General features: G+C 45.1%; 1 protein-coding gene and 1 pseudogene across 3 annotated transcripts in view; one reads left to right on the forward strand and one right to left on the reverse strand.

Annotated features, from left to right (window-relative positions):
- ERCC6L2 (ERCC excision repair 6 like 2) overlaps positions 1–17,834 on the reverse strand; it is a 1,253,563-nt gene that overhangs the window by 839,726 nt on the left and 396,003 nt on the right. The window lies entirely within an intron of this gene.
- LOC146865934 (mitotic checkpoint serine/threonine-protein kinase BUB1-like) lies at positions 5,807–6,796 on the forward strand (annotated as a pseudogene).

The raw sequence follows: 17,834 nt of genomic DNA on the forward strand, positions 1-17,834 counted from the left end.
AACTACTGTTGAAGCTCCTTCACTACTGAGATAGGGGCGCGGTGCTGAGAGCAGCCAGGCAGAATGGACTCATCTGTGTGGAGGACAAGCAAGTCATGCTATTCTCGGATTACTCCAGAGTGGTGAGAACTACGCACCTCATTATTGGGGGTCAAACACCTGCTCCGACAAAAAGCAGTTCAATACTCCCTTCTCTTCCCGGCTCCCCTAAAAATTATCCACGGAAGCCGCACTATCTTCTTTACAGACCCAAAGGAAGCATATGACTGGGGAACAACACTTATAAGGTCAGGGAACCCGAGAGACCGCACGAAATACACTAGAACACCAGGGCAAACGGCGGCAAAAAAAAGAAATCCCAAATACAACCAGGAACACGATCCGGGACATCGTTGGGTGGTCCCCCAGATCTCAAATAAATAATCACGGAGCACCGGAAAGCGCTGCAGGCGGCAACGGAACTGAGCCCAACAAAGGGAGCTTGGAAGGGGAAAGAGGCCCACACATCTTCACATCATAAGAGGACTAAAGCGATATCAATACTTCCAAGGGGGACTCAACACCAATGCTGGTGACCCCCCAGACAGCAGACACACTCATGTAAAAGACTCTAGCAACTGCTTGAATGCTCTCAATGTTTACATCTTTCTCTCCCTATGCCGGACCATTGACCTAGTTTCAAACTCATCGCTAGACAAATCCATAACTTTTCCACAACTAGTAGGTGCCTGATGGCACGTCACCGGAACATCTGGGGATCCACCGGCCACTCATTTATGCCCATTAGCTAAGGTGAGCCACACCCGCCACACACAGCGGGCCCATGGACCACGACCCCCCCATACAACAACACACTAGAGTACTCACATAATGCTCAGTTTGGACGTATCACCAGGTGAGGTAGGTCTGCAAAGTTGAGACCAAGTCCCCTTACAGTTTTTTCTTACTCCTTCCCTTATCCGATCCCCATCCCCACTACCGGCGGGCAGCACAACCACAAGGCAATAACCGACTTCAGGGTTGGGGGAAGCCAGGTTCCACAGAGCCCCCCGGACGCCTCACTTTAGATCTCACAGACACCCCACATGACCATAGACAGACATTAGTCTCATCACACTAAACGTCAGAGGCATGCACACAGCGAGCAAGCGATATGCCATCTACTCCTACATTAAGCAGCAACATGCGCAAATAGCTATGCTACATGAAACTCTCCTCACAGAGTATGAGCTGGAGCGCCTGCGCAGACGATGGCGGGGCACTCTCTTTGTTGTGACATACTCAGCTTATTTGAAAGGAGCTAAGATCTGTCTCCGACCAGGGACCCCTTTTCAGGAACTACGGAGAATAGTAGACAAAGAAGTGGGATAGGCACTCCTAGGGGGGCTCCTGGAAGGTCACCAAGTGCTTCTTGGCAGCATATATGCCACAAACACGGAGCAAGACAAGTTCTGGGACCACCTTTCAGGAGTCCTAGCCCAACACACATCCATACCATGGATTTTAGGGGGCGACTACAACTGTGTACTGAATCTCACTCTAGATAGATCCCGCCCCATCTTCCCTAGCCACAAACAGATGGCACGCTATCGGTCATGGGTATCTCACTGGGCACTTGTGGACGCATGGAGAAATCGGCATCCGACCACCAAACTCTACTCCTTCCACTCTATTCCTCACAATCAACTGGTAAGACTAGATTGCTTCCTGTGCTCTCCAACAATAGTTCCCACGATCGAACAGTCAGACTATCTGGGTCGGACTCTCTCCGATCATGATGCACACATCCTACCCCTCAGGTGGCGACCTCCACACCCCTAGTACCTACCTGGAGACTACCACGAGAGAATCTGACAGACCACACACAATCAAGGGAACAGCATACGGGACTACTTGACAACCCTGGAACATGCACTAATAGAAACAGAAACTAAGCTAGCGGCCATGACTAAAGCAGCAGACGCATCCCCGACCCATGTAGCGGCAGCCAAAACAGCATAAGCAGCAGGTCTACTGGACTTACGTAGATACAATTTCAAAGCATACGCAGCGAAGACAGACAGGAAGGGGGGCCGATCCGGGGCACTCCTGGCCTGCTGGTCTGGTAGGATGCAGAAATAAAGCCAGTTACAGAAATAATGGGTCCTACAGGGAATCATGTCCACTCACAAGCAGAAATACTGCAACTTTCTAGGACTACTACATGGGCATTTTCAAGAGCCCAACGCAGACTAGCCACAGAGCAGTGGAACGATTTCTGGACCCCCTAACATGACCCCAAAAACAAATATCGAGCAAATCTTCCTTCGACACAATGATCTCATCAGCTAGATATAACCCACGCAATCCGAGCCGTGGCGCCTAACAAAGCTCCCTGAATGGACGGCCTACCAATAGAATACTACAGGTACCTTCTCCTCACTACTGACACCACGCTTAGCAGACATTTTGGGAGACGCTATAGATAGAGGCGAACTCCCATGTTCACTCATGGAATCTCTCCTGGTGTCATTTCCGAAGCCGAATCGAGACCCGAAACTGCTGGCCTCCTACCGACCCATAACGCTGCTGACAGCGGACTGCAAAATCTTTGGGAAAATATTAGCAGGCCGATATGCCCAAATTCTCCCGGCACTGATTCACCCACACCAATGCGGATTTTTCCCAGGTAGAAATACTTCACAAAACATATGTAGACTGTTCCATGTCCAGGAAAGAGTAAGCACCCCACATCCCAGAGCCGCCTGCTTGATCTTGGAGAAGGCTTTCGATACCCTCACATGGCCAATGCTTTTTTTTAGTGATCAACCGGGCGGGAATATGCCCTACACCCTATTAGCATGCACACAACTACTATATACTAAACTCGCGTCTAGAGTGCACATAGGACAATACATGTCGGCCCCCTTCCAGGTGGGGAGGGACACAGGACAAGGATATCCCCTCTCTCCCTTGTTGTTTGCCATGGCGGTAGAGCCATTGGCGATTCGTCTCCGCCAAGTGAGGGAGGTTTGGGGCATTCCTATAGCCGGTACCACCCATAGTGTATCGCTCTATGCAGATGATCTGTTATTGTATGTGCGAGATATTAACTTTAGTGGCTCTCTTACTGGACAGCGGAGCACTACCTCGGCGAAACCATTACAGAGACCGGGCCTATACCATTACCAACTACTCCTACCAGGCACCAAACTCAAACCGACATACCCACTGCAAGTATCAATAGCCCGCGCATGCAGGCACAGGATACATCGCATGTCCTCAGGTATACCTATCCACTCCGCATTGTTGCCCCTGATTGGACTGCCCAGAAGTGAGGGACATTACACAGCACGGATGCTAGAGGCCTGGACCGACAACTCACTTCTAGAGACGGAATCCCTATTCAAGGATAGACAGTTATGTCCGTTCAACCAACTAGCGGAGGACAGCGGCCTCCCCCAGGGCAATTCCTGCTCCATAGACAAATCATTTCCAGTTGCTGCATGCACTGGAAATTCACTGAAGGGGAACCCGGAACACACCCGGTACTACATACTATCCTCCATATGGGTGCAGACCAGCATCTGGTAACCTGGCTGTAGAAAACTATATGAGAACTCACGGTCAAACCACTAAACTCATTACGACAGAACTGGGAAGAGGAGATAGGGAAACCCCTACTCAACAAAGAGTGGGAGCGAGCAGTAGAATATCCTAAGAAAGTATCCCGAAACGCTCGCTTCAAAAACATACAATTCTATATTTTGCACCACGCAAATGGAACTGGACCAGCCCTATATTACAACCGTACGGGAGCAAAATACACGAGACATTACAGGACGCCACTGGCTTAACAGACATGAATGTATGGGAGGCCAGCACACTGGGAGTCTTCCGAAGATGGAAACACTATAAAGTTAAAACACGTTTTGCATCACTAGCTATGTCGTTGGCAAAAAGAGGAATAGCTATGCACTGGCGGGCCCCGACAACAAATGGGGAACGGCAGAGGAGGAAGCGATTAGATACGAAGAGGTGAGGCGGCTACGTAACCACCACATATCCACAGAATGGGCTCTGCTCCTACATCAATTCATAGAGTGGACAACACACAGCTATCCACCATCGGCACCCTAGACCCCAGCAGCACAATCAACCAGAAATTCACCTACTAGACCCCACTCGAACCCCCAGCCTGTCAGGATTTAGCTGTGGCTCCTGCCTGAACTACAGTTCCCATGACCAGCGGGGCTGTAACTACATTTCCCAGGAGCCTGAGCAACCGGACAGGATTTAGGGAGGCGTGGCAGCTGGGGAAGTGTTCGTGATTTTGGTGAACACTGCGGGAGCGGCTGCTCCCGTTTTCGTGCTTCCAGTCGAGACGGAACAATTCTCAGAGGATTTGTGCAGGTTCCCAGCGTCCTGCAAGGTAGGGAGAGACTCCGTGTTAGTGCTTGTTGGTTCGGAGCGGATTGTGCGGCGACTTAAGGAGGAGACAGGCTGTCTCCCTTCCGAACAGTTAATAGCTGCTTGGTCGTCTAGTTTCATGGCGAAGTCGCAAGCCCTGATTTCAGGTGTACAGGATTTCGTGTACGTTTAAGGCAAGTGGCGGAGTGCTGGGGAAGGACTTCTCCGCATTACCGACACGAAGAGGTTACGATTTGGTCCTTGGATTACAAATGCCAAAGCGGACGGCAGTAGTAAATACACTACGCCCTGCCGTGTTTGGCGGACATTTGGGAGGTGAGGAGTCAAGTGGGCTCCGGTGTATATGAAGGAATATACACGGTGACCCTCCATATCAGTTGCTTGGATTGCCTTGGCTGGAACTAAGGAAATAATAACTTAGACCACGTCTTTGGGCATTTGGCTACATACTACTGTTTAAGTACATTACGGAAGGGTGCGTGGGTTATCCTCTTCTAAGTGTTTGGTTCAGGCAGTAGTGCCCTAGTTCCTACTAATGGGGTTTTGTCTTGTGTTATGTAGGATAAGGAAGACAAGGAGAGCACCATCGCTTTAAGGCTCCTTCCTGAGGCTACGCAGGTGACCACTCCCTCTTTAGCGAGATATTATTGAGAGTAGGAATTTTCTATGTACTAACCAATGTGTTTTATTTTACAGCTTCCTTTCCCTGCGGTCCCTTCCCTTCCCTTCCTGTGGTTTTTCCCCTGTTGGGGTTTTTTCCCTCGCCGTATCCTTCAAATACCCTGTATACATCTGTGACTCAGGGTGTTTGGAAGGTCCGGAGGTGGAGGTTATTGCTGCGATTGGATCCTGCAGAATGACATCTTGACACAGCCATCATTGAACCCCCGGAGATCCACACAGACATCGGGAAATCCGAATACTCCCGAAAAGACCGCTGCACCCTCCTACACACCTAATTCCATTGTACCAACGGTATAACAACCTCCACATAAAATGCACCCACCTGAACGCAACCCAATCCCCTCTACCCGACCCCAGTTTGGCCCATAGTTAATGGTTAAGTAACTACACCGGTAGTTTACAGACCGGAACTCATAGGAAGAACGTACACTCTGGCGCCACATTAGAACATGCAACAATACCATCAGATATGCGTATAGACCTACATTCTACACGTGATATTTACTGTCTTTCTTACATTACCGTCAATATATTCACTGTAAGAAAAAATTTATAAAATGCATGTGAACGCAAACGATATTGCCACGTGACCTATGTAAATGTGCAAAAAAAGCTATAAAATAGTTTGACCAAAAAAATGACAGTATGAGGCAGATGTTCAATTCAACTGGGGAAAACATAATGTAGACTATAAAAAAAAGCAGCCCTGCAAATGGCCAGCAAATCTAGCACATCATTTGAATGCCCGGTTGTGATTGGCCAATTCTCCATCGGTGACATTGAACAGACAGAAGGCCGCCTCGCAGCATGTAGTCTTTATGATAAAGTAAGCAAGTAAATTTCCGCAATGTTTCAAGGGGAACTAGTACACTGTGGACAGAAGTCCTACATCTGTGAAGAGAACAAGGCTGACGGAGCTGCTGCAGCAATAGTACCGCGTGTTGGCAGTTCTTCACTAGTATTTGGAAACTTTACATTTTACTCCAAATACATCCTATGGTTTGGTGCAAGCAAAACCATCAAAGGTGCAACCATCACCCACTGTCCACACAAAGGAAGCACTTGGTTATATATGGGACATGTTTCAGGTGAAGCCTGGGTCTGCTAATATGGAGGAAGATGAGATGTTAGACTTGGATAAAGGAGATCCTCTAGACCTAGAGGCTTTCTGTAGAAACGACTGATTCAAAAGGGAAAGGTGTCCAGGGCATCCAGAACTTTGCCACCACAGTTAAATCTCCATTCAGCATATTTGAAGATGGCGTTTCTGTTAAACAAACGGGTTATTGAAGAAAGAAAACATGCCAGAAATACCAATTTTGCGACAACGTGCTCCATCTAAACATGGACAGAAATCAAATGCTGATTTTCCTACTACAAACTTTTTATCGGATAACATAGTTTGTATTATTAGTTTGTATTATTATTGTGATAAAACACTAGCACCAAATCCCAATTGTTCTGGAGACTTTGCATCTGCAGCTGCTCAGGTTTCATCTACACCATTCAATGGAATAACACTGCAACCTAGGCAGATTTTAGAGAATAAAGAAAATGCTGTATCTGACAATGGGGGGATATGATCTTGGATTACTCAGAGGATACCTTGACCCAGGCAGCAAAAACCAGGAAGCTTAGTCCTCTTCAGGAGCAACAACATTCCCTGGGTTCAACCACCAAGCTGGGATTGGGATGGTTCTAGAAACACACTTGGAATAGATAGAACATCGCTTGCCAGCCTGCACGCTTTCTGATCTTGGTACCCGACCAGAAAATACTGTACAGCACCAATTCACCAGTGGGGTGAACAATGTGAATCTATCAATCAATCAATCAAGGCATGTGTAAAGCGCACTACATACCCGCGAGGGTCTCAAGGCGCTGAATCGTGCTGCAGAAGCTCAAGATATAATTTCTGAAAACCCTTGGAATGATGATTTAATAAACCACCTTCTCGCGAGACTGCCAAAGACACTGAGCTTAATGCCCGATTACTATGAGTGGCCATCAAATCTTCCTGCTATCAAACCGAAGTTGGATCTCAAACTAGGTAATCAAGTGTTTCATGTTGATCAATTACTTGGAGAGGGAGCTTTTGCTCATGTCTACCAAGCGCCTGTTATGGATATAAATGAAACAAGAAATACAAAAGTCATCTTAAAGGTACAGAAGGCTGCAAAGCCTTGGGAGTTCTTCATTGGAACACAGCTGACAGAAATAATACCACCTGTCCTGCACCATCTTTTTATTACTTTCTACTCTGCACTTTTCGTAAAAAATTGAAGCGTTTTTGTTGGAAAGCTCTACAACCTTGGATCCTTTGCCATCAATATTCTATATATGGTAGAGCAGCTAAACAGCATTGTGGTTATTCACGGAGATATCAATCCAGAACATTTTGTTCTCTGGTGAGCGTTTCGTGGAGAATGATTCCTGCAACTTAGATTTTGTTTCTCAGAGTCTGGCACTCATAGACTTGGAACAAAGCACTGACCTTCACCTCTTGTCAAAGAGAACCATGTTCACTGGAAAGTGTGAAACCTCATGCTTCCAGTGCATTGAGATGCTTACTGGGTAACCATGGCGATACCAGAAACACCCTCTTGAATGTTCCAGACTGCTATAGTCCATCGCCTTTGAAAGAACCCCGGCAAAAACTTGTTGCCGTGTTTCAAGAGACGTATGCTACCAAGATAAAGTATCTTTGCAGCCGATTACCGGCATTGCTCATGGAATATAAGCCCTTCCAAAAATGAGCATATTTGTTTCTCCGTGCCAAACTATGAAATGTTCCTATCTGCGTGGATGCACAATACAGACCTGTTCTTCCCTATAGTTTTCCTGCAGAAGACATTGGCTTTAAGGTTTTGAAATGTATTAAATAACTGTATAAATCAAGCATAGCATCTGAGTCAGTTATGTACCCATTATTGCAACATTACTTGCTGATAGAGCTCAACAGTGGCTTCGGGAGTTGCAGACACATCTTAAAAATCTTATCATTGCTTTTCAAGCTGCATGGGGAGGTCTTATGAACTGTCGGATGAGGCATGGCACCGTTTATCTATTTAGTTCTTGAATTGACCATCGCCACACATAGAATCTTGTTATTGCTGCTATTAAAACAGGTGGATAGCTGAATCTTTAGGTTGGTGACCAAGAACTCTTGAACTCTTCAGGACTCACTGCATCGCAGCATCCAATTAAGATGTATTCCATTCCATAAAACTATCATCTTGAACTTTGGATTTTATCATTTTATTCATTTACCCATATACTGTACACTTGAATATAGATCACTTAAAAAAAAAATGTGTTTGTTTTGTCATGCATTTTAGATCTAGACTTCTCAGTGAGTGAGTGAGTGACGTTATTTGTCTTTTTACATGTGAGGAACTTACTTCATAAAAGCAACAAATAAAAATGTAAAGCATTTTGTAAAAATTAAAGTGTATAATTTATAATAAAGTATTTTTTGTTAGACAATTCCATTCTAGTAATTTAAATCCCCCCTTGCATGGAACCAACTGCCAACAGCAAGTGCAGGCTCTGCAGCTATGAGAAAGAAATAATAATGCATATACTACACACTTGTCCAGCTCTTGCAGAGGATCACAAAAGACTAATTTGTGCTCCACTCAATCACATGAAGATCAGCGCTAGCCAGAATGCTTTAATCCAATGTATACATGGAGACAATGCTTTGTTAAACCACTTTCGACACACAACACCATTGAGCATCACGTGATGGCACCTCAGACTGACTGCCTCTCACGAACCAGGTGACGGCGTCGGTATGCATGCTGATTCATCACTTGAGCCGACGGCCTTTTAAAAAACAATCATACACTGGCTACCGGCAAGATGCAGGGTTTAGAGGACACAGCTAGGTCCTCAGTGGGCAAGTACTCTTAAAGTAAGTCAGGCAAAGGGGAGGTCCCAGTCCTGTTTTTCTATGGGTTTGTTAGCTAAACAATCTCAAACTTGTAAAACACACTGCATAGATAAACCCTGAAAAGGTTTTATTTAAATTTGACTTCTTTTCCTTGTTTTACAGATTGTGACTATGTGGTCCACCTACCTCTAAGACCCTATGAGGCATTAGAATTTGCCGCCAGAAAAAGTACAGTTGTGTGTTTAAAAAAAACTGCATGTGACTGAGCACAACGATTCCACCATCTTTGATTACTTCATGATTCTCACTTTAGCATGAGGGCACTGTGTGTCACCCAGTTGTGTCACATTACGAATATCAGCTTGTGTCTCTGTCTGTATGTATACTTGTGCATAGTTTCTCACCTTTTCATTTTAGAAGTGCAGTGAATGTTACAAATAAAACATGGATACAAAAAGTAAAACACTTTCCAGTTGTAATCAAGTCTCTCTTTCTATTTGTTTTTGAGGATTTTTCCAATGAGGAAATGTCTCATTTACAGTCCGTAAGGCATGCAATAAAATTTTAGCATGAATATGTTTCACTGCAGAAGATAATTACTGCACAAAGAGTGTTTGGTCAGAAAAGCAACGCAAATAGGGATCTTTAATTGTAATCCAGAAGCAAGCCAGTCAGTCCTTTTTGGGGGATTTATAGTGGAGGAAACATGTATAAATCTTTATGTAGGAGTACAATATAAACTCCAAGAACATCAGATTGTGTTTTTAACTTTTCCTAGGGTTCCCGTAAAATCAAAATAAATTCTCCAAACACTTGAGACACCAGGAGACTATTTCAATTTAGATCCCTCAGAAAATACTAACAAAGAGCTCTTCTGATGAGAAGCGTTGAACACATACAGATATACTAGGTACCATGGGTGAGGCCCCGAGGACGAACCATGCCACTAGTGTAACTGGTGGGTGAGGGTCCTTTTAATAAAGATACCCCCCAATTATCACTTGATTAAAAGGGACGCTAGATTACTTAAAACACATATTCTTTCTCTTTTGATCTGCTCACTCTTACTAGGCTTCACATCGAGGCTATACGTTTATTCAAGCTCAACTCTTTGAAGTAAGAAAGTAAGTATTCTAAAACAAGTTTTTTCAGGGAGTGACCCCCTGAGTTTAGAATTAACACACTCTATTATTGCAAATGTTTCATATAAAGCCAAATATAGTAACAGTTAATTTCCAGAAAGTGTTTGCAAACTGTGCACTGACATTTGGCAAACTAAATCCGATTTTTCAAACAGATCTATGCACTAATAGGTCGGTTTACAAAATCACCATTTGGAGTGGGTCAAAAGCCAACCTACATTATAAATATTAATCAGGCAGGTCGTAAATTGCAACTTTAGTTCGATTTGCTACCATCACAGGGATGGTGGGCTGCTGGAGTCAGCATACCACCATGTCTGTAATCACATTTAAATAAAGTAATTTTTTTCTAAAATGCCACCTGTTTTCCTTGAAGGAAACTGGGCTGCATTAAATAAAAACATGTGTTTATTAGCACAGCTCAATCCTATGCAAACATTTTTTCACTCATAAAACGGGAAGGGGTCCCATGGAGAACCATTCCCCTTGCGAATAGGTTACCACCGCCTTCGAGGTGTCGGTAATCTATCTCTGGTTTGCAACTGAAACTGCAGTCCCAATTTACTAACACATAGCATTCCAAATAGGAAATAGGACTGGACACCCTAAACCAAATTGAGATTTATAATGCATTTCTAAACCCATTTTATAATACTGTAACCAGTTTAGTGCATTTGTAAAACCCTTTTAGAGGTTGAAAAACGCTGTGGTTTATTGAATCTTAGTCTTTGCAACCGCTAAATGGCTTTGTAGATCTGGCCCATAGTACTTTCAGAGAGAACTTTAAGTGCTCTTCACACTCTGCTTCCAAATGTCCTCCTGATTATCTTCTCGGAACTTGAGTGATGGACAACTGATCAGAGATTACGTAAAAAATATTTTGATGTTACATTATGTCATTTAACAGGAATGTGAACTTTGACTTGCCATCTAACAAACAAGTTACTTATCCTCAGTAACGATCTTTCTGGCAGAAACGATACTATATCTAGCCACAGATTCCTCACGTTTTAAATAATCCCAATTTGTCAGGTCTGGATCTGGAAACGTTTCAGTAGGTAGCACCATGTGACTCTGCAGTGACACTGTTCCACTCTCGAAATGACAAGCAGTGTCTATGTAGGTGCCACTTTTGTGTACTGACATAAGTTGCTTTCGAGAGATTCTGCGCCCCCAAATCAGGGCCCAAAAGCAAATTGGTGTGACCAGAGTGCAGATTCCTAGACTTGGGATCTTATAAATGGATAGAGTCCAACCACAGAACAGGGAGGATCGGAGGAACAATGAGAAATCTGCAGCTAGACAGTATCTACCAGAAAGAACGTTACCGAAGGATTCCTCACATTTTGAAGATATAATAAAGGGGTACCCATTTGGAGGTGCGTCCGTGGATAGACTCAAACCAAAAAGTCCTACAGGACAGAGCAGGCAAAAAGCCCTTCTCGGCGAACCTGACTGTCCAGACATTAGTGCTTTGTGAACGTATGAAGAGACACCCATGTACGCACTTGGCAAATGTCCGGGACAGAGACTCTAGATGGCAACACAGTGGTAACAGCGTAAGCCCTGGTAGAATGAGAATGCAGTCCTTCCGGAGGCTGCTTTTTAGCCAATGAGTAGACGATTTTAATGTAGAGCATGAACCAGCAGGACATGGTTCTCTTCTGCACTGCCTTTCTTTATTTCACTCCAGAGAACGCTACAAAGAGCTGATCATCCATCTGCTGTTCTTTGGTACAATCTACGTGAAATCTCAGTGCCCTCTTGAGATTTAAGCAATGGACTTTCCTCCTGAGATGAGTGAAACAGCAAGATGATGTTCTGACCAACGTGGCTCAGCATCATAAATTTAGGAAGGAAGGATGCCCATGTCCACAAAAACAGCTTGTCTTGGAAGTAGGTGGTATGCGACAGGCTGACACGGACAGCTTGAAGCTCACTCAAACTTGGGTGGATGTTATGGTGATGAGGAACACAGTCTTGAGGGTGAGAAGCCCCAAGGAGTAGCTGTAAAGAAGTTCAAAAGGAATATACATCAGAAATGCAAGGACCAAGTTAAGGTCCCTCTGTGTCGTGACTAAGGGAGAGGGAAGAAACAAATGTTCTAAACCTTTAAAAAAACTTGAGACAAACAATGAAGGGTGATCCGGCAACTGTAAAAAAGCTAAAAGGTACCCTTTAACTGTGCCTAGAGCAAAGCCTTGCCAAGCTAGGGATAAAATCAATAACAAAACATCAGATAATCCTGCGTACAGAGAATCTATCTACAGAGTACTGCACCAAGCCCCAAATTTATCTCAACAACAGGCAGATATATTTTTTGTTAAGGAGTGCCTGGCTGTAAAGAGGGTATCAACCCTCTCCAAGCATGAAGGTGGAGATTGCGAAGGTTGTTGCTGCGACAGCAGGTCCTCCCGGAGGGGTAGTCTGATCTGAGGCGCCTAGGAGTTATGGATACCATACTCTCTGTGCCCAATCCCAACCCTCTAGGGTGACTTGGGCCCGGTCGGTCCTGATCTTCTAGAGAACTTGGGGCAGGAGTGGTATTGGCACTAGAATTTATAGGTATCAGACCCTCTGGCAGGGTACATTGCTCAAATAACTCTTGTGGCATGTCTGGGGCCTCTTTTAACATGGAGGGCCCATTTTCCTGTAGATTCTGTCACTATCAGAGCTTCGAGTGGAAGCAGACGGCAGCAATACAGCCTATCCCTGGCCAGTCGGTTAGGAATTACACCCTTGATACATCTTTTTCCCCCTGCAACACCTCTCCCGTTAAGTCTGCTTTGGTCTGGAAATGCTTCTTGGGCAAAGTTAGATCTTTGTCCAAGCACGCTGTAGAAATTTGGGATATGCTTACCTCAGAAACTCCTAACCTCGGGTTTCTTACCGAGACATGGCTTAAACCCTCCTCCACTCCCTTCATTACCCTGGCACTTCCAGAGAATTATCACATTTAAAGGATCGATAGGGAGGACCGAGTGGGTGGAGGCATTGCCATTATTCATATGGATTCCGTGAACGTATCTATTATTGAACATAGTTCAGAACAGAATGTAGAGATTTGTATGTTCAGAATTGATCTCTCACCCCAAGACTGCTGTAAAGGTGCCCTTGTGTATCGTCCTCCTGGACCCCTCCATGAACTTTCCCTTAAATTGATGGAACTAATTGCTACCCATACCATCTCCTCTAAACATTTTGTTTTATTAGGAGATTTTAATATACACAGCAAAGTTACCTCTAACAGCTCCTCTCTGACCTGGCCACTCTAGGTCTGAAAAAGAATAATGAGGGTCCTACACATTTGGCAGGTCATGTTAGATCTCATTTTGACAAAATCGCGTCATATTCATACTGAGACCCCCACACTTTAGTATGGTCCGATCATTCCTTGATTGACTTTCACATTTTTGGGAACTAAAGTGTCCATTCCCCTCACCAGTGCCTCCTCAAGTCTCAAGAGACAATGGCGCAAAATTACTCTGGATGCTTTCATGATCGAATTTACAGCTCCTACTATTCAGGAACCGAGGAACATTAATGTTTGTTTAGATGCCTATCATAATGCGTTAAAATTGGCTATTGACAGTATTGCCCCCTTGAAACGACAATTCAATGTCACACAGAGACCACATGCAGTTTGGAACTCTCCTGAACTGCGTAAGGAGAAGGCCCAGTGCAAAAAATTGGACAGACGCTGGCGTCACTCACAACTTCTGAATTCCCCTAAAGAACTGTAAAGGTCTTAAATCTCTCACTAACCCAAGTGCCTGTATTAAAGACTCCCCCGCCTTCTCACGTACTTTGCTACGCAAATTACTTTGAACAAAAAATTTATTTGATCTATGATACATTTCCTAGACTCAGTGATCATCAGGAAGCAACAATAAGTCCCACTATACTCACTCGGGACAACATCAACTTCCTGGACAGTTTCACCCCTCTCAAGGTTGACACAGTAGAGGCAATGCTGAAAGCAGTCAAAACAGGGTCACCTCTGGATTTAATTCCAGCTAGCGTGTTTGCCCTGTTATACAAACACCTTGCACCCTCTATTTGCTCGGTACTTAATATATCAATGAGGGAAGGCAAACTTCCATTACAGTGGAAAGCTGCACAGATAATTCCTATTCGCAAAAAGGCAAACGCCCTGGCAGTGGATCTATCTAATTATCGCCCTATTTCCCTTCTGCCCCTGATGAGCAAACTTCTAGGAAAAGCACATTAATAATCAACTTACCGAATACACGGAGTGTATTTGATGTCTGGATCCTTCACAGTCTCGTTTCAGACCAATGTATAGTATGGAGTCTGCACTGATAGCAGTTACAAACAACATACGATATTCTCTTGACAATAACCAGGCGGACCTGTTGGTGCTGCTGGATTTATCGGCAGCCTTCGACACAGTATCCCATCGTATACTGCGTCAGAGACTTGAGGAAATTGGAATCTGTGGGCGAGCTCTATCATGGTTCTTTAGCTTCTTATTTCAACACTCTCAGACCATCAATCTCGGACCTTTCCTCTCCCGAACCATGGGGCTTATCAAGGGAGTGCCACAGGGCTCTTGTCTTAGCCCCACATTGGTCAATATTTATGTGGCACCTCTTGAGAAAGTAATCAGAAAGTTTGAATTTACTCCTATCTCATATGCAGATGATACTTAACTGACAGGAGTACTACGAACATCCGTTCTCGCTTTTCAGATGGTATGAAAGCAATCTCATCTTGGATGACGGAAAATTTCCTCCAGCTGAACGATGATAAGACTGAGATCATGCTCTTTGGAAATGCCCAACCGCTCTGGTCCCCAGAGTGGTGGCCCTTTAAGCTGGATAGAACTCCCGTTCCTAAGACTATGGTTAAGAACCTGTGTGTCCGGTTAGATCAGAATCTCACTACGAGAGATCAGGTAGTGGACACCCCTGGTTCCTGCTTTTATCTGCTGAGCCTTCTGCGTAGATTCTTTCCTCCTCTTCCACTCTCTGTGCGACAAACGCTCGTTCAGGCGCTGGTGATCAGTTGCTTGGATTATTGTAATGCTCTTCCGATTGCGGCAAGCAATTCCCTATTAAACAGACTCCAGGTGGTTCAGAATACAGCTGCCCGACTTGTAAAAACGTGCCAGCCAGAACGGTTTCCCTCCCTCTTTTGCGACAATACGTAAGAGAGTCAAGTTCAAGATCTGCTGTATCGTACATAAAGTTTTGAATGGTAGAGGACCCAGTTATTTAACTGAAAAACATATTTATCTACCAGCCAAGTAGATCCCTACGATCGGTAAAGGAATCCCTGCTTGTGATTCCGCGTGTTAGGAAAGCTTGTACTGGCGGTAGAGCCTTTTTCTACCTCACTCCCTACTGTTGGAATCAACTACCTCTCCACCTTCGCAAATGCCCAGATTATCTTCCTTTTAGGAAACTCCATAAAACTGAGCTCTTTTCAAACTAATCTTCGATGATTGTGCTATTCTGCCATTCCTCCCTTAGCGCGGAGATACCCCTTCGGGGGTGATTCAGGTACTTTATAAATCAAATCAAGAAAGAAAGAAAATAAATAAATACATTTGTAGAAAGGCATACAGGAGGCAGACACGTCTCCGAGCGAGAGACACCTTGGAAACTCCAATGCGCAGAATTGCCGGCAGTGGTGGCGAACAGTTCGAGCCAAGGTTCTCCCCATTCACGGAAGAGATCTTGCACCACTTATGGGTATAACTACTAATGGTAATCAGCTGGGCGCAAAAGGCTGAGCTCTCCTCCCTGACATTAAATGATCCTGCTAGTTGTTTCATCACTAGGCATATTCCTTGGCGGTCAGGCCATTTCCAGAGGCTCAGGGCCTCCTAGCACAAGGTCTGTGACCCCATCTTGCCCTGTCTATTGCAATATCAAATGGCGGTGGTGTTTTCTGTGAGAACCTGGACCAGCATCTCCTAGAGGGATGGGAGGAAGGCTTTCAATGTCAAGTAGATGGCCCTCAGCTCCAGAAGGCTGATGTGGAGCCGGAACTCCACCAGAGACCAGAGGCCTCTGATCTCCACCTCTCCCAGATGGCCATCCCAACACAGAAGTGATGCATCGGTCACCACTGTCAGCACTGGGTGGGAAAGGGGAAGGAGTCTGCAGATGACCCAATCATGGTCCAGTAACCATCCCTGCAAGACTCCTCCGAAATCGGAATGTGGCCAGAGAGGTCCCCTTGATGTTGGGCCCAATGAGAATTCAAACCCCACTATAGAGCCCAGATATGTCACCTGGTATACTCGAACCAAAAAGAAAGGGGGGGGACCGAGGAGCGAATTACGGTCCAGTGTCCTTGCTCCTCTTTCATAATACTTAAACCAAAAGAGGACACTGTTCCTAAGGCTGGCTATCGGGAGTAAGCCAATAGCCATAGCCAGGAAAGAGCAAGAGGGGAGAGAAAGACCTAGGTATAGAGAGGGACCCACTAACAAAGAGGAAGAACTAGTCTTGCCTCATGTTGCCCTCACACACCCAGAAGGATGTCATGCTTCATCATCGGGCATTGGCTCCTCGTAGGGCCCGGCGCTGCAATGCCCTACGGGTCCCCCGGAGGGTCACTTTGGCGGAGCTCTTTTCAAAAAAATGCCGGATGGTGCCTGAGGGTATGCGGGGTGTGGGTCCAAGTAAAGAGGGGAAAAGGTGCGTGCAAAGGTAAGTAAAAATATGAACAGGGGTTGCTAAAGCCAAAGCTAAAAACGGGAATAGTGGCCGTTAAAAACAGATTAGAACCCCATGGGTAAACGATTACCCCAACAGGCATAGATATACCTGTAGTAGATCGACATGTTTCGCGCCCCTATTGCCACAAGGGTCATATGGCGCTTCTTCAGGATCAAAAGCAGAATGTGGTGAAGTGCACGTGAAGTGAGTAATTTAAAAACATATACCCTCATACTCAATCAGGGCGAGCCAGCTTCCTGTTTCCCATACAGGGCGGCGGTAGATTGCAAATGCTCCTGATAGGTACCTAGGATAGAAAAAACAGGATAGATTACACACAGTATGTGCATCAGTCACAACTTGATGCATCAAAACGTGCCACAATCGTGTGCACGACCTGCCACAATAAAAGTCACACAAGCCAGAACCTCGGGACATTCCCAAAGTTATCCATGTACCATCTTTCCCCTCCCGGGATTCATTAACTCAAAAGGAAGAAACCCTAAAGAATGTGTGTGTGCCCATCAGTACTGAAATCACATAGTTTGGTCGGTATGGTGGAAAAGCACCATGTCAGATGGAGAGCCGAAGCATCTAAAAGATTAACAAAATCCTAGCCCCCAGAGTGGCTGTACATAGGGCCAGTCATAAATGGTTACCAAATCACGTCATACAAGGTTACCTAATTCTATAATAATCATCACAGAACGGGACTCATAACTAAGCCAAAAAATAGTTACACCAGAAAGTCCTTACCCAGCATAATCAAGAGAATACCTGCTGTGGTCAGAGACGCTGGACTGCCACACCTACTCGGACTGTAAATGAGAGTAATCAATAAAAGGGAGCATAAGCAACAGAGCCCAGAAACCCTGCAGAAACCGAGCTCAATATGCTCGAAAAGCCCTTTCCCAAAAAGGCACTCGCCTTTACTTACAATAGTCTCCGGGTGCTGATAACAAAATACCTGCCCCGTCCATGCGTCTGCCACAAGAGTTCACAAGGAACAAG

The sequence above is a fragment of the Triturus cristatus genome, chromosome 2_1 (genome assembly GCF_964204655.1).
Source record: "Triturus cristatus chromosome 2_1, aTriCri1.1, whole genome shotgun sequence".
NCBI lineage: Eukaryota > Metazoa > Chordata > Amphibia > Caudata > Salamandridae > Triturus > Triturus cristatus.